At 46.0% G+C, this 17,622-nt stretch overlaps 1 long non-coding RNA gene across 1 annotated transcript; it reads left to right on the top strand.

Annotated features, from left to right (window-relative positions):
• Positions 1-3,053: 3,053 nt before the first annotated feature.
• Positions 3,054-14,841, top strand: LOC125371792. The gene is made up of 3 exons (XR_007217775.1): positions 3,054-3,245; positions 12,720-12,982; positions 14,693-14,841. It is a non-coding gene; the product is annotated as an uncharacterized LOC125371792 (long non-coding RNA).
• The last annotated feature ends 2,781 nt before the right edge of the window (positions 14,842-17,622 follow it).

The raw sequence follows: 17,622 nt of genomic DNA, 5'->3' as shown, positions 1-17,622 counted from the left end.
CATTGTACAGTCACGTGTAGGTAATAATAAAATATTAACGTCTAATTTCAAAAATCTTCTTCAGGAATATTGACAGAGATGATATTGTATTTGCATTGCAGGAGTTCAACAAATTTTTCATCAGTTGTTCATCTTTGTACATAGTTGAAATCATATGGAGGTATCTATTTCTAAGAAACTGATAATATTTACAAATGAGATGTACTTGAAACTCATCCTCAACATAGCCTTCATTACAATAACGGCATAAACTACTTTCTTCATCTTGTACATTTTTCTTTCTGAGATTGTTAACATTAAAATTATGTAATGATATACGTAACTTACACAAAGATCTTCTCAAATTTCTATCCTGAAGTACAGATACATATTTTTCAGGAACAAGTAAAGATTATATATTCGTATAATGGCATAAAAACCTTGAGGATGATATTTGACAGTACCAGTCTTGTGAAAATATATCAACTAATCTTTCCTTAAGCATGAAGATAAATAGTTTATCATTTCCAACATCTTGAGATATCCATGCAAGAGAAAAACCAGACATACAAAGAATATTCCTGATATCAGACACCCATAAACAATATTTACCCTTTTCATCCAAGGCTTTTAACATATTATAATAATGAAGAGGAAATCTATTTGAATTCATACGAAGTAGCTTTATCCAATATTTAACTGCCCGTAGCTGGGATGAAACAAAAAGACTGGTACGACTAGTTTCTCCTAGAATGGCTTTGTTAGAGGCATATTTACCGACACCTAAAAAACGTTTAAAGTACATGGTATGAATATTTTCTATGGAATCATTATAATGACATCCCCATATTTCTGAACCATACAGCAGAATTGGTGCTATTTTTCTGTCAAAAATGTCCGAAACAACTCGGAAAGATATAAATTTGTTTTCTTTAAAAACTCTATAGACAGGAATCAAGGCTTTAGATGCTTGCAGAGCCAACTGCTTACAAGCTGTTGACCATGCTAATCGAGAAGATACAGTCAATCCTAAATATTTATAATATGAAACAATATTGACTGTCTTATTACAATATGTCCATTTTTCAAATATATTTAGAATACCAACTTTTCTGAAAACAATAACATTTGTCTTTTTCAAATTTACTTCAAGGCCCCATTTCTCAAAATATAGCTGGAGAACATTTAACTGTTTCTGGAGGCCACTAACTGAAAATGATAATAAAGCAATATCATCAGCAAATAGTAACAGCATTATGTCAATTATATCTTGTGACACAAAAACTCCGTAATCACATTCATGATACATTTCAGTTACAAGTTCATTTATGAAAAATATAAATAGGACAGGGCTGAGTACAAAGCCCTGTCTTACACAAGCTGAAGTTCTGAAACATTCAGTGATTCCTTTATCTGTCTTGATACATGCCTTAACTGATGAGTACATGCTCTGTAGAACGTTTGACAATTTGCATGTTAATCTTTTAGTAATTAATAAAAACATCATTTTCTTTCTATCCACATAGTCAAAAGCCTTTTTGAAATCGATAGAGGCACAATAAAAACGGCCCTTGGGTTTGATAAGATATTTTGTACACAAAGATTGAAGAATAAATATATTGTCTGATGGAGAATAGTTGGGTCTAAATCCAGCTTGGGATTCTGATAACAGGTCATTCACATCCAACCATGTTCTAATACGTTTTTCAATTACAACAGAAAACAATTTGCCAGGCACCTTTAAGAGAGAAATACCTCGGTAGTTGCTTGGATCAGATATGTTTCCAGATTTATGTAGAGAAATAATCATTCCTATATTCCAGGAATCCGGAAAAAACACCAGTATCTAGAATTTTATTAAAAAGCTGCCTAAGATACGGGTTTATGAAATTTGTTGTACTTTTCAGATATTCAGGGGGTATACCATCCTCACCGGCTTTACCCACTTTTAACCCATTTAAAGCTTGTTTAATTTCATTTTCAGTAATTTCACCTGATAAGAGCTGGTCAGTAAAAGGCATATAATTACAATGTTGACATGAATGGGAATCTAAAAAATCCTGAACTGATTTTTCAAATTCATTTACATCTCTGTTTAAATCTGGATTTAATAAATTCTTAAAATATCTAGCCCAAGTGTCAGGGGTTATATCACCTTGTCGTGCGTTACTTCTCAAATAGTGCTTTATAGTATTCCAGAACTCTTTACAATCACTCATATTTGCAGCCTCGGTTAATTTTTTACTCATATGTATTTTATACTCATTTTGTTTAGTTTTACACTTCCTTCTGAATTCAGTTTTTGCACATAAATAATCTTTTAAGTTTGAGTCACTCTTGAATGATCTGAAACGATTTAGTAGCATGTATTTCTTAGATTTAAGTTGACAGCACTCTGCATCAAACCATAACGGTTGCTCTTCAGAGGTTTTATTTCTGGACCATCTACAGACTGCCCCCGCCTTTTCCCCACACTAGATCAGTATATCAGCTAATTTCCTAACTGCAGCATTTATGTCTACGTTACGCCTAACGTACCTGAACATGAATCCAGGCATAACTACACCCACGTTGGCTTTTTGTTTAACGCCGAATAATCGAATCTGTATCAGACAATCCAGTGACTGACATCATGAGCATTGAGATCCCCTATTGGGATACGATGACAAACACCACCCAAGTCTGTGAGCCTGACCACCCGATCCCGTTAGTCGCATTTTACGATAAGCACACCCATGTCTACTCGAGGCAGTGGCCTGACCACCCGATCCCGTTAATCGCATTTCACAATAAGCACACCCATGTCTACTCAAGTCTGTGAGCCTGACCACCCGATCCCGTTAGTCGCATTTCACGATAAGCACACCCATGTCTACTCAAGGCTGCAAGGATAGTGTGTGTAACTGTCATCATTTTTATGATATATTTCTACGCTCAGACAACATCAGCGTACCCAGGGTTTCTCTTAGCACCACAACAAAAACGTATGACCACAGATTATGAACATAATATATCTCGTTCAACAGGCGATGACAGTAAATTTCTCAGCATCCTGGAAACGGGATTGATGAGAATTGAACGCCGGATCGATCGTGATGGGCCGAATGGCCGGAGGAAGCTGGACAAACTGACCCTTCACGTAGAGGATGAAGCTCACCACGACTCGGTCCACTCCCTGGACATCACTGTGACCGACATCAACGACAACGTACCGACCTGTGCGTCTGGCTTCTTCTCAAAGACAATCAACGGGACAACAAGCAGCGGTGGGTTCTATTTTACCTTAGTTAATGAAAGCTCGAATATTTGAATTATGGGTATATATATGGCTTAACCAATCTGTTGGTGATCAACATTTATTTCCAAATGATTTTCGCAAAATAGCAATAAATATGTTCTATCAAGGGTGGCAATGCAACTTGGAAAAAAGTTCACGTTAGGATTGTACAGAACATTTAAGACTCTATTAGAGCCAGAAAAATATCTATCAGTTTTAACAGTCACCTAAGAAATGTATATATTAAATACAGACTTGGCTTGTCAAAACTTATGTTTAATTATGGACGGAATATATCACTTGAAAGAATACAAAGAATTTGTCCATTCTGTAACTCTGCTATAGAAGACGAAATACATTTTTACCTTTGAATGTCCTTATTATGCAGAATTACGTACTAAATATATACCAGAATGTTTCTTATCTAAGACGAGTAGAATAGCGTTTGTTTCTATTTTGTCATCGAATGATGCCGATGTAATGTTTAAACTGTCTTTATTTGTAAAACATGGGATGGAACTACGAAATAACATGTTGAGTGGAAATTCAGAATTTTAATTACCTTACCCTAGAAAGTCCTCATGATTATCACCGATTGTTAAATGAATGTTATATTTTTATCATTTTTGTTCTATCTCCCAATCTGTAAATTCTCACCCACTGTATTTATCTGAACTTGTATATGGGCCGGTGGCCTTTGATACAATAAACGTCTTTGACTTGACTTGAATATTTGAATTATGGACAGTGAGTGAGTTAAAATGAAAGTCACGTAGGCAATATTTCAGCCGTAATGTGACATGGTACAACGGCTAAACACCAAACACACATATGCCCCATGGCTCCAATAGGCCGAACATCTTCACTTTACTCAAGTTGAAAACCGATTTGAATTAAGCTGAGGACTAGCTGGACATGATCAATGATGTCAATCCCGCAATGTATGAATACACGCTTTGTCTGCTTGGTCCAATGGGCATAAGGTGATCACTTGTTTAGTAGAATGTCTTCAAAGCCTGTAGCAGGTTTAGGGTGAGTGAGTGACAGAGCGTGTGCATTGTTGCTGCGAGATCCAGGCTTACAATAGTGAGTGAGTGAGTGAGTGGGCGAGTGAGCGAGTGAGTGGGTGAGTGGGTGAGTGAGTGAGTGCGAGTGAGAGAGTTCGAGTGAGTGAGTGAGTGAGTGAGTACGAGTGAGTGAATGCGAGTGAGTGAGAACGAGTGATTGAGTGAGTGCAAGTGAGTGAGTGAGTGCGAGTGAGAGAGTTAGTGAGTGAGTGAGAGAGAGTGCGAGTGAGTGAGTGCGAGTGAGTGAGTACGAGTGAGTACGAGTGACTGATTGAGTGAGTGAGTGAGTGAGTGAGTGAGAGAGAGTGCGAGTGAGTGAGTGAGAGTGTGCGAGTGAGTGAGTGAGTGCGAGTGAGTACGAGTAAGTGCGAGTGAGTGTGAGTGAGTGAGTGCAAGTGAGTGAGTACGAGTGAGTGCGAGTGAGTGAGTGAGAGCGAGTGAGTGAGAGTGTGCGAGTGAGTGAGTGAGTGAGTGTGAGTGAGTGAGTGCAAGTGAGTGAGTGAGTGCGAGTGAGTGAGTGCGAGTGAGTGAGTGAGAGCGAGTGAGTGAGAGTGTGCGAGTGAGTGAGTGAGTGAGTGAGTGCAAGTGAGTGAGTGAGTGCGAGTGAGTTAGTGCGAGTGAGTACGAATGAGTAAGTGCGAGTCAGTGAGTCCGAATGAGTGAGTTAGTGCGAGTGAGTGAGTGCGAGTGAGTGCGAGTGAGTATGAGTGAGTACGAATGAGTAAGTGCGAGTGAGTGAGTGAGTACGAGTGAGTGAGTACGAGTGAGTGAGTCCGAATGAGTGAGTGAGTACGAGTGAGTGAGTGCGAGTGAGTGAGTGAGTACGAGTGAGTGAGTGCGAGTGAGTGAGTGAGTACGAGTGAGTGAGTGCGAGTGAGTGAGTTAGTGCGAGTGAGTGAGTTAGTGCGAGTCAGTGAGTGAGTACGAGTGAGTGAGTGCGAGAGAGTGCGAGTGAGTAAGTGCGAGTGAGTGAGTGCGAGTGAGTGAGTTAGTGCGAGTGAGTGAGTTAGTGCGAGTCAGTGAGTGAGTACGAGTGAGTGAGTGCGAGAGAGTGCGAGTGAGTAAGTGCGAGTGAGTGAGTGAGTACGAGTGAGTGAGTACGAGTGAGTGAGTTAGTGCGAGTGAGTGAGTGAGTGCGAGTGAGTGAGTGAGTACGAGTGAGTGAGTTAGTGCGAGTGAGTGAGTTAGTGCGAGTCAGTGAGTGAGTACGAGTGAGTGAGTGCGAGAGAGTGCGAGTGAGTAAGTGCGAGTGAGTGAGTGAGTACGAGTGAGTGAGTCCGAATGAGTGAGTGAGTACGAGTGAGTGAGTACGAGTGAGTGAGTACGAGTGAGTGAGTACGAATGAGTAAGTGCGAGTCAGTGAGTCCGAATGAGTGAGTTAGTGCGAGTGAGTGAGTGCGAGTGAGTGAGTGAGTACGAGTGAGTGAGTCCGAATGAGTGAGTGCGAGTGAGTAAGTGCGAGTGAGAGAGAGTGCGAGTGAGTAAGTGCGAGTGAGTGAGTGAGTACGAGTGAGTGAGTCCGAATGAGTGAGTGAGTACGAGTGAGTGAGTGCGAGTGAGTGAGTGAGTACGAGTGAGTGAGTGCGAGTGAGTGAGTTAGTGCGAGTCAGTGAGTGAGTACGAGTGAGTGAGTACGAGTGAGTGAGTGCGAGTGAGTAAGTGCGAGTGAGTAAGTGCGAGTGAGTGAGTGCGAGTGAGTGAGTTAGTGCGAGTGAGTGAGTTAGTGCGAGTCAGTGAGTGAGTACGAGTGAGTGAGTGCGAGAGAGTGCGAGTGAGTAAGTGCGAGTGAGTGAGTACGAGTGAGTGAGTTAGTGCGAGTGAGTGAGTTAGTGCGAGTCAGTGAGTGAGTACGAGTGAGTGAGTGCGAGTGAGTGAGTTAGTGCGAGTGAGTGAGTTAGTGCGAGTCAGTGAGTGAGTACGAGTGAGTGAGTGCGAGAGAGTGCGAGTGAGTAAGTGCGAGTGAGTGAGTGAGTACGAGTGAGTGAGTACGAGTGAGTGAGTTAGTGCGAGTGAGTGAGTGAGTGCGAGTGAGTGAGTGAGTACGAGTGAGTGAGTTAGTGCGAGTGAGTGAGTTAGTGCGAGTGAGTGAGTGAGTGCGAGTGAGTGAGTGAGTGCGAGTGAGTGAGTTAGTGCGAGTGAGTGAGTTAGTGCGAGTCAGTGAGTGAGTACGAGTGAGTGAGTGCGAGAGAGTGCGAGTGAGTAAGTGCGAGTGAGTGAGTGAGTACGAGTGAGTGAGTCCGAATGAGTGAGTGAGTACGAGTGAGTGAGTACGAGTGAGTGAGTACGAGTGAGTGAGTACGAATGAGTAAGTGCGAGTCAGTGAGTCCGAATGAGTGAGTTAGTGCGAGTGAGTGAGTGCGAGTGAGTGCGAGTGAGTATGAGTGAGTAAGTGCGAGTGAGTGAGTTAGTGAGAGAGAGTGCGAGTGAGTGAGTGCGAGTGAGTGAGTTAGTGCGAGTGAGTGAGTTAGTGCGAGTCAGTGAGTGAGTACGAGTGAGTGAGTGCGAGAGAGTGCGAGTGAGTAAGTGCGAGTGAGTGAGTACGAGTGAGTGAGTTAGTGCGAGTGAGTGAGTTAGTGCGAGTCAGTGAGTGAGTACGAGTGAGTGAGTGCGAGAGAGTGCGAGTGAGTAAGTGCGAGTGAGTGAGTACGAGTGAGTGAGTCCGAATGAGTGAGTGAGTACGAGTGAGTGAGTGAGTGAGTACGAGTGAGTGAGTGAGTACGAGTGAGTGAGTGAGTGAGTACGAGTGAGTGAGTCCGAATGAGTGAGTGAGTACGAGTGAGTGAGTGCGAGTGAGTGAGTGAGTACGAGTGAGTGAGTGCGAGTGAGTGAGTGAGTACGAGTGAGTGAGTGCGAGTGAGTGAGTTAGTGCGAGTGAGTGAGTTAGTGCGAGTCAGTGAGTGAGTACGAGTGAGTGAGTGCGAGAGAGTGCGAGTGAGTAAGTGCGAGTGAGTGAGTACGAGTGAGTGAGTTAGTGCGAGTGAGTGAGTTAGTGCGAGTCAGTGAGTGAGTACGAGTGAGTGAGTGCGAGAGAGTGCGAGTGAGTAAGTGCGAGTGAGTGAGTGAGTACGAGTGAGTGAGTACGAGTGAGTGAGTTAGTGCGAGTGAGTGAGTGAGTGAGAGTGAGTGAGTGAGTACGAGTGAGTGAGTTAGTGCGAGTGAGTGAGTTAGTGCGAGTCAGTGAGTGAGTACGAGTGAGTGAGTGCGAGAGAGTGCGAGTGAGTAAGTGCGAGTGAGTGAGTGAGTACGAGTGAGTGAGTCCGAATGAGTGAGTGAGTACGAGTGAGTGAGTACGAGTAAGTGAGTACGAGTGAGTGAGTACGAGTGAGTGAGTGCGAGAGAGTGCGAGTGAGTAAGTGCGAGTGAGTGAGTGAGTACGAGTGAGTGAGTCCGAATGAGTGAGTGAGTACGAGTGAGTGAGTGCGAGTGAGTGAGTGAGTACGAGTGAGTGAGTGCGAGTGAGTGAGTGAGTACGAGTGAGTGAGTGCGAGTGAGTGAGTTAGTGCGAGTGAGTGAGTGAGTGCGAGTGAGTGAGTGAGTACGAGTGAGTGAGTTAGTGCGAGTGAGTGAGTTAGTGCGAGTCAGTGAGTGAGTACGAGTGAGTGAGTGCGAGAGAGTGCGAGTGAGTAAGTGCGAGTGAGTGAGTACGAGTGAGTGAGTTAGTGCGAGTGAGTGAGTTAGTGCGAGTCAGTGAGTGAGTACGAGTGAGTGAGTGCGAGAGAGTGCGAGTGAGTAAGTGCGAGTGAGTGAGTGCGAGTGAGTGAGTTAGTGCGAGTTAGTGCGAGTCAGTGAGTGAGTACAAGTGAGTGAGTGCGAGAGAGTGCGAGTGAGTAAGTGCGAGTGAGTGAGTGCGAGTGAGTGAGTTAGTGCGAGTGAGTGAGTTAGTGCGAGTGAGTGAGTTAGTGCGAGTCAGTGAGTGAGTACGAGTGAGTGAGTGCGAGAGAGTGCGAGTGAGTAAGTGCGAGTGAGTGAGTGCGAGTGAGTGAGTTAGTGCGAGTGAGTGAGTTAGTGCGAGTCAGTGAGTGAGTACGAGTGAGTGAGTGCGAGAGAGTGCGAGTGAGTAAGTGCGAGTGAGTGAGTTAGTGCGAGTGAGTGAGTTAGTGCGAGTCAGTGAGTGAGTACGAGTGAGTTAGTGCGAGTGAGTGAGTGAGTACGAGTGAGTGAGTGAGTACGAGTGAGTGAGTGCGAGAGAGTGCGAGTGAGTAAGTGCGAGTGAGTGAGTTAGTGCGAGTGAGTGAGTTAGTGCGAGTCAGTGAGTGAGTACGAGTGAGTTAGTGCGAGTGAGTGAGTTAGTGCGAGTCAGTGAGTGAGTACGAGTGAGTGAGTGCGAGAGAGTGCGAGTGAGTAAGTGCGAGTGAGTGAGTTAGTGCGAGTGAGTGAGTTAGTGCGAGTCAGTGAGTGAGTACGAGTGAGTTAGTGCGAGTGAGTGAGTGAGTACGAGTGAGTGAGTCCGAATGAGTGAGTGAGTACGAGTGAGTAAGTGCGAGTGAGTGAGTGAGTACGAGTGAGTGAGTCCGAATGAGTGAGTGAGTACGAGTGAGTGAGTGCGAGTGAGTGAGTGAGTACGAGTGAGTGAGTGCGAGTGAGTGAGTGAGTACGAGTGAGTGAGTGCGAGTGAGTGAGTTAGTGCGAGTCAGTGAGTGAGTACGAGTGAGTGAGTGCGAGAGAGTGCGAGTGAGTAAGTGCGAGTGAGTGAGTTAGTGCGAGTGAGTGAGTTAGTGCGAGTCAGTGAGTGAGTACGAGTGAGTTAGTGCGAGTGAGTGAGTTAGTGCGAGTCAGTGAGTGAGTACGAGTGAGTGAGTGCGAGAGAGTGCGAGTGAGTAAGTGCGAGTGAGTGAGTTAGTGCGAGTGAGTGAGTTAGTGCGAGTCAGTGAGTGAGTACGAGTGAGTTAGTGCGAGTGAGTGAGTGAGTACGAGTGAGTGAGTCCGAATGAGTGAGTGAGTACGAGTGAGTAAGTGCGAGTGAGTGAGTGAGTACGAGTGAGTGAGTCCGAATGAGTGAGTGAGTACGAGTGAGTGAGTGCGAGTGTGTGAGTGAGTACGAGTGAGTGAGTGCGAGTGAGTGAGTGAGTACGAGTGAGTGAGTGCGAGTGAGTGAGTTAGTGCGAGTCAGTGTGTGAGTACGAGTGAGTGAGTGCAAGAGAGTGCGAGTGAGTAAGTGCGAGTGAGTGAGTACGAGTGAGTGAGTTAGTGCGAGTGAGTGAGTACGAGTGAGTGAGTTAGTGCGAGTGAGTGAGTTAGTGCGAGTCAGTGAGTGAGTACGAGTGAGTGAGTGCGAGAGAGTGCGAGTGAGTAAGTGCGAGTGAGTGAGTGCGAGTGAGTGAGTTAGTGCGAGTGAGTGAGTCAGTGCGAGTCAGTGAGTGAGTACGAGTGAGTGAGTGCGAGAGAGTGCGAGTGAGTAAGTGCGAGTGAGTGAGTGCGAGTGAGTGAGTTAGTGCGAGTGAGTGAGTGCGAGTGAGTGAGTTAGTGCGAGTGAGTGAGTTAGTGCGAGTCAGTGAGTGAGTACGAGTGAGTGAGTGCGAGAGAGTGCGAGTGAGTAAGTGCGAGTGAGTGAGTGCGAGTGAGTGAGTTAGTGCGAGTGAGTGAGTTAGTGCGAGTCAGTGAGTGAGTACGAGTGAGTGAGTGCGAGAGAGTGCGAGTGAGTAAGTGCGAGTGAGTGAGTGAGTACGAGTGAGTGAGTGCGAGTGAGTGAGTGAGTACGAGTGAGTGAGTTAGTGCGAGTGAGTGAGTCAGTGCGAGTCAGTGAGTGAGTACGAGTGAGTGAGTGCGAGAGAGTGCGAGTGAGTAAGTGCGAGTGAGTGAGTGAGTACGAGTGAGAGAGTGCGAGTGAGTGAGTGCGAGTGAGTGAGTGAGTACGAGTGAGTGAGTTAGTGCGAGTGAGTGAGTCAGTGCGAGTCAGTGAGTGAGTACGAGTGAGTTAGTGCGAGTGAGTGAGTTAGTGCGAGTCAGTGAGTGAGTACGAGTGAGTGAGTGCGAGAGAGTGCGAGTGAGTAAGTGCGAGTGAGTGAGTTAGTGCGAGTGAGTGAGTTAGTGCGAGTCAGTGAGTGAGTACGAGTGAGTTAGTGCGAGTGAGTGAGTGAGTACGAGTGAGTGAGTCCGAATGAGTGAGTGAGTACGAGTGAGTAAGTGCGAGTGAGTGAGTGAGTACGAGTGAGTGAGTCCGAATGAGTGAGTGAGTACGAGTGAGTGAGTGCGAGTGAGTGAGTGAGTACGAGTGAGTGAGTGCGAGTGAGTGAGTGAGTACGAGTGAGTGAGTGCGAGTGAGTGAGTTAGTGCGAGTCAGTGAGTGAGTACGAGTGAGTGAGTGCAAGAGAGTGCGAGTGAGTAAGTGCGAGTGAGTGAGTACGAGTGAGTGAGTGAGTACGAGTGAGTGAGTGCGAGTGAGTGAGTTAGTGCGAGTGAGTGAGTTAGTGCGAGTCAGTGAGTGAGTACGAGTGAGTGAGTGCGAGAGAGTGCGAGTGAGTAAGTGCGAGTGAGTGAGTGCGAGTGAGTGAGTTAGTGCGAGTGAGTGAGTCAGTGCGAGTCAGTGAGTGAGTACGAGTGAGTGAGTGCGAGAGAGTGCGAGTGAGTAAGTGCGAGTGAGTGAGTGCGAGTGAGTGAGTTAGTGCGAGTGAGTGAGTGCGAGTGAGTGAGTTAGTGCGAGTGAGTGAGTTAGTGCGAGTCAGTGAGTGAGTACGAGTGAGTGAGTGCGAGAGAGTGCGAGTGAGTAAGTGCGAGTGAGTGAGTGCGAGTGAGTGAGTTAGTGCGAGTGAGTGAGTTAGTGCGAGTCAGTGAGTGAGTACGAGTGAGTGAGTGCGAGAGAGTGCGAGTGAGTAAGTGCGAGTGAGTGAGTGAGTACGAGTGAGAGAGTGCGAGTGAGTGAGTGCGAGTGAGTGAGTGAGTACGAGTGAGTGAGTTAGTGCGAGTGAGTGAGTCAGTGCGAGTCAGTGAGTGAGTACGAGTGAGTGAGTGCGAGAGAGTGCGAGTGAGTAAGTGCGAGTGAGTGAGTGAGTACGAGTGAGTGAGTACGAGTGAGTGAGTGCGAGTGAGTGAGTGAGTACGAGTGAGAGAGTGCGAGTGAGTGAGTGCGAGTGAGTGAGTGAGTACGAGTGAGTGAGTTAGTGCGAGTGAGTGAGTCAGTGCGAGTCAGTGAGTGAGTACGAGTGAGTGAGTGCGAGAGAGTGCGAGTGAGTAAGTGCGAGTGAGTGAGTGCGAGTGAGTGAGTTAGTGCGAGTGAGTGAGTTAGTGCGAGTCAGTGAGTGAGTACGAGTGAGTGAGTGCGAGAGAGTGCGAGTGAGTAAGTGCGAGTGAGTGAGTGCGAGTGAGTGAGTTAGTGCGAGTGAGTGAGTTAGTGCGAGTCAGTGAGTGAGTACGAGTGAGTGAGTGCGAGAGAGTGCGAGTGAGTAAGTGCGAGTGAGTGAGTGCGAGTGAGTGAGTTAGTGCGAGTGAGTGAGTTAGTGCGAGTCAGTGAGTGAGTACGAGTGAGTGAGTGCGAGAGAGTGCGAGTGAGTAAGTGCGAGTGAGTGAGTGCGAGTGAGTGAGTTAGTGCGAGTGAGTGAGTTAGTGCGAGTCAGTGAGTGAGTACGAGTGAGTGAGTGCGAGAGAGTGCGAGTGAGTAAGTGCGAGTGAGTGAGTGCGAGTGAGTGAGTTAGTGCGAGTGAGTGAGTTAGTGCGAGTCAGTGAGTGAGTACGAGTGAGTGAGTGAGTACGAGTGAGTGAGTGCGAGTGAGTGAGTTAGTGCGAGTCAGTGAGTGAGTACGAGTGAGTGAGTACGAGTGAGTGAGTACGAGTGAGTGAGTACGAGTCAGTGAGTGAGTACGAGTCAGTGAGTGAGTGCGAGTGAGTGAGTGAGTACGAGTGAGTGAGTGCGAGTGGGTGAGTTAGTGCGAGTGAGAGAGTGCGAGTGAGTGAGTGAGTGCGAGTGATTGAGTACGAGTGAGTGAGTTAGTGAGAGTGAGTACGAGTGAGTGAGTTAGTGAGTGAGAGAGAGTGCGAGTGAGTGAGTGAGTGAGTGAGTGAGTGAGTGAGTGCGAGTGAGTGCGAGTGAGTGAGTGAGTGAGTGAGTGCGAGTGAGTGAGTATGAGTATGACTCTCTCTCTCTTTCCTACACTGAGAGGCGCGTCATATACGACCATAATAAACATGTAAAGATCACAGAAAAATATGTTGTCTCCTTATACCTCAGTACATACATATTTATGTGCCCTAAGACATCCGAGATCTAAAGGATAGGGTAACGCCGAAGATCGGAGTACGATTCCCCACGTGGGTACAATGTGTGAAGCCCATTTCTGGTGTCCCCGCCGTGATATTGATGAAATATTGCTAAAAGAGGCGTAAAACCATACTCACTCACTTTAACTTCCAGATATTGTTCAAAGCGGCGTTAAACTCACCCACTCACTCACTTTCACTTACAGATGTTCCTGTTATAAATATCCCTTGTACTGATGACGATGATGGAAGCAATGGTCAGTTTTCCCTACGGATAGTTCCAAGGTCAGAGCACCCAGAGTATCAGAAACAGTTCCGGCTCAAAGCTTTCGACTTGTTTGCTGATGTTGATACTCTCCGGAGAGAATCGTCAAGGAGGGAGAGCAGTGTGTACATCCTCACTCTCCTGGCAATAGACACGCCCAAACAAGGAAGAGCAAATACCGGGACAGCTGTTGTCGTCATCAACGTGAGTGTTAAAACCGTACAGTGAAAACCCCGTCGTCGGGAAAACCTATCTCGGGATAAATTATTACACACAAAGTAACAATACTTCGTAAAGATCATTCGTTAATGCCGACTTTGTTACATTCTTTAATCTCGACAATTACCCAGGAAACCGTCTGGATTAACGAGGTGTGACTGTATGCGTATACGTTTGTATTAACGAGGTGTGACTCTATGTGTGTATGCCTGGATAAACGAGGTGTGACTGTAGGCGTATATGTTTGTATCAACGAGATGTGACTGTATGTTTGAACGTCTGGATTAACGAGGTGTGAATGTATGTGTTAACGTCTGGAGTAATGAGGTGAGACTGTGTGTGTACGTCTGTATAAACGAGGTGTGACTGTAGGCGTATATGTTCGTATTAACGAGGTGTGACTGTGGGCGTGTACGTCTGGATTAACGAGATGATGCTATGGGTGTGAACGTCCGGATTAACGAAGTGTGACTGTGGGTATGTACATCTGGATTAACGAGGTGTGACAGTAGGTGTGAACGTCTGGATTAATGAGGTGTGACTATGGATGTGGTCGTCTGGATTAACGAGGTGTGACTGTAGGTGTGTACGTCCGGATTAACGAGGTTAGACTGTGGGTATGTACGTCTGGATTAAGGAGGTGTGACCGCAGGTGTGGTCGTCTTGATTGACGAGGTGTGACTATGGGTGCGAACGTCCGGATTAACGAAGTGTGAGTGTAGATGTGTACGTCTGGATTAATGAGGTGTGACTGTGGGTATGTACGTCTGGATTAACGAGGTGTGATAGTAGGTGTGAACGTCCGGATTAACGAGGTGTGACTATGGGTGTGGTCGTCTGGATTAACGAGGTGTGACTGTAGGTGTGTACGTCTGGATTAACGAGGTGTGACTGTGGGTATGTACGTCTGGATTAAGGAGGTGTGACTGTAGGTGTGTACGTCTGGATCAACGGGGTGTGACTAGGTGTGGTCGTCTTGATTACCGAGGTGTGACTGTGGGTATGTACGTCTGGATTAACGAGGTGTGACTTTCTATGTGTGTACGTCTGGATTAACGAGGTGTGCGACTGTCACGACCTGGTCATTCAAAACCTCAATGATACACCTTGACATTATCAACCTCTCTGACACACCAGGACATTCACAACCTCTCTGACACACCAGGAAATTCACAACCTCTCTGACACACCTGGACACTCACAACCTCTCTGACACACCTGGACACTCACAACCTCTCTGATACACCTTGACATTCACAACCTCTCTGACACACCTGGATATTCACAACCTCTCTGACACAACCGGAGAGTCACAACCTCTCTGACACACCTGGACACTCACAACCTCTCTGACACACCTGGACACTCACAACCTCTCTGACACACCTGGATATTCACAACCTCTTTGACACACCTGGACACTCACGCTCTCCCTGATACACCTAGACATTCACGCTCTTTCGGACACACCTGGACGTTCACACCCTCTCTGACATACCTGGATATTCACACACCCTCTGACACACCTGGACATTCACATCATCTCTCACACACCTGGACATTCAGGCGTTAAATATCATTTATTGAGTGTCCCTCGATGACATCGTTTGTTATGTTGTCTACGGAGTACGCAAGACTCTGTATTGCTGACAACATTCACTCCTTTCAGCTACCATTATGCTATTTTGTCTACAGTTTGTACATCTGAATGACTACAAGCCCCAGTGGAAGTCCCCCGTCCCCGACATCAACCACAACTTCCCGAGCGTCACGGTCCCTGAGTCTGCGTCCCCGGGGACAGTGGTGAACACCTTCGTAGCTGACGACAAGGACCCCGAGGCAACGGTGGCATACATGCTAGCCTCTGTAACAGATGGTAGGTGGGACTCACAACCTCTCTGACACACCTTGACACTCACAAATTCTCTGATACACCTTGACATTCACAACCTCTCTGAGGCAATGGTGGCTTACATGCTAGCCTCTGTAACAGATGGTAGGTGGGACTCACAACCTCTCTGACACACCTTGACATTCACAACCTCTCTGAGGCAATGGTGGCATACATGCTAGCCTCTGTAACAGATGGTAGGTGGGACTCACAACCTCTCTGACACACCTTGACATTCAGAACCTCTCTGAGGCAATGGTGGCATACATGCTAGCCTCTGTAACAGATGGTAGGTGGGGCTCACAACCTCTCTGACACACCTTGACATTCACAACCTCTCTGAGGCAATGGTGGCATACATGCTAGCCTCTGTAACAGATGGTAGGTTGGACTCACAAATTCTCTGATACACCTTGACATTCACAACCTCTCTGAGGCAATGGTGGCATACATGCTAGCCTCTGTAACAGATGGTAGGTGGGGCTCACAACCTCTCTGACACACCTTGACATTCACAAGCTCTCTGAGGCAATGGTGGCATACATGCTAGCCTCTGTAACAGATGGTAGGTGGGGCTCACAACCTCTCTGACACACCTTGACATTCAGAACCTCTCTGAGGCAATGGTGGCATACATGCTAGCCTCTGTAACAGATGGTAGGTGGGGCTCACAACCTCTCTGACACACCTTGACATTCACAACCTCTCTGAGGCAATGGTGGCATACATGCTAGCCTCTGTAACAGATGGTAGGTTGGACTCACAAATTCTCTGATACACCTTGACATTCACAACCTCTCTGAGGCAATGGTGGCATACATGCTAGCCTCTGTAACAGATGGTAGGTGGGGTTCACAACCTCTCTGACACACCTTGACATTCACAAGCTCTCTGAGGCAATGGTGGCATACATGCTAGCCTCTGTAACAGATGGTAGGTGGGGCTCACAACCTCTCTGACACACCTGGACACTCACAAATTCTCTGATACACCTTGACATTCACAACCTCTCTGAGGCAATGGTGGCATACATGCTAGCCTCTGTAAAAGATGGTAGGTGGGACTCACAACCTCTCTGACACACCTTGACATTCAGAACCTCTCTGAGGCAATGGTGGCATACATGCTAGCCTCTGTAACAGATGGTAGGTGGGACTCACAAATTCTCTGATACACCTTGACATTCACAACCTCTCTGAGGCAATGGTGGCATACATGCTAGCCTCTGTAACAGATGGTAGGTGGGACTCACAACCTCTCTGACACACCTGGACACTCACAAATTCTCTGATACACCTTGACATTCACAACCTCTCTGAGGCAATGGTGGCATACATGCTAGCCTCTGTAACAGATGGTAGGTGGGGCTCGCCTTCACGCACGTCCGGTCCAGGTGGTTCTCTGTTTGGCCAGCAATGTTTAGTCATTGTGTACCGTCCTCATTGTAGTTATGCCATCGTGGTCTATTTGTTAGAGTCTTCTTGGGCTTATTGGAAATTGAATATGATTCTTAGAGGTAACTGAGTAGAATGTACACGCATTGCCTTTTTTGTAAAACAATTGTTTATTACATGTCATATTAGTTCTATAAGTTCTTTAAATATGTTGTTAGTTGTTCAGCTTTAGTTTTATTTAAACCCTAAAATGCACGTAATTTGTCAGACAGTTTGACGAAATAACATGAGAAAGACATGCCGGCTCATCGCAAGAGAACGCTGGAGCTATTTTCGGCCTGAATAGGTTACTGCACTTATTTACCGATGAAAGGCAGTGTTTATCAAACTCACAATGTAAGAGAGGTTATTGCATGATGGTCAAAATGTTCGATGCAAAACAGGGAATAAATTTAAACCAATATTGTTCACGTTGCCTGTGTTCATTTTACATTTTGTGGAAATTACTTTCTTGTAAATAAGTTTCACGAACAAGGGGTTTGCTGCTGTGAATTATTATTATTATCATCATCATCATCATCATCATCATCATTATTGTTATTTACATCCCGACAGCTGGCAACGTATTTATTTGTTGTTATTTCATTTTCAAAACGTTAGCAGGTCAACAGTTGTCTCGTCTTGCTACAAAGTCAAATCAGATATATCAAGGGGACTTTAGCTCTTAACTGTATGTAATTGTATCTTACTTGTATGTAATTGTATTTTAATTGGCTGTTTGGTTTCAGTCCGTGGAAATAAACATTTTATTTTAATTTGAAAGTACAGTAGGACTTTCGAAGAGAAAATGAAATTATAAATACAGCATCACTTGCCATTGAAAACTAGTCCTGTCTTTTTAGGGAACGGCAACAACATCTCCGGACTTTTTGCCATCAACTCCCAAACAGGCGAGTTGACAACTACGGCCAAGTTAGACTGCGACCAGGAGACGGGAGGTGTGGGGTATTATACCGTCCGTGTAATGGCGACGGACGACAAGCACAATATCAGTGGAAACGTCAAGTATATAGTGAAAGACTCTAACGACAATGTACCCGTGTTTAACAAGTCGTTACGGATCATCAGCGCTAAAGCGTTCAAGAGCGTTGCCATTCCTCTGTTGGAGTTTGATGTCCGCGATCACGATAAGTCGTCATCTGTTACTGTAGAATTAGAGAAGGATGACCGTCAGTACTTCCAACTATCGAAGGAGTCAGAAAAGTGGCAGCTGAAGTTTCGACCAGGAATAGACCCTCAGAAAAACCCTGACATTCCTCCAGTAATTACTGTGACCGCGA

This window comes from Haliotis rufescens, unplaced genomic scaffold (assembly GCF_023055435.1).
Source record: "Haliotis rufescens isolate VD_foot unplaced genomic scaffold, xgHalRufe1.0.p SCAF_31, whole genome shotgun sequence".
Taxonomy (NCBI): domain Eukaryota; kingdom Metazoa; phylum Mollusca; class Gastropoda; order Lepetellida; family Haliotidae; genus Haliotis; species Haliotis rufescens.
This window is presented reverse-complemented; position numbering and strand designations above follow the sequence as displayed.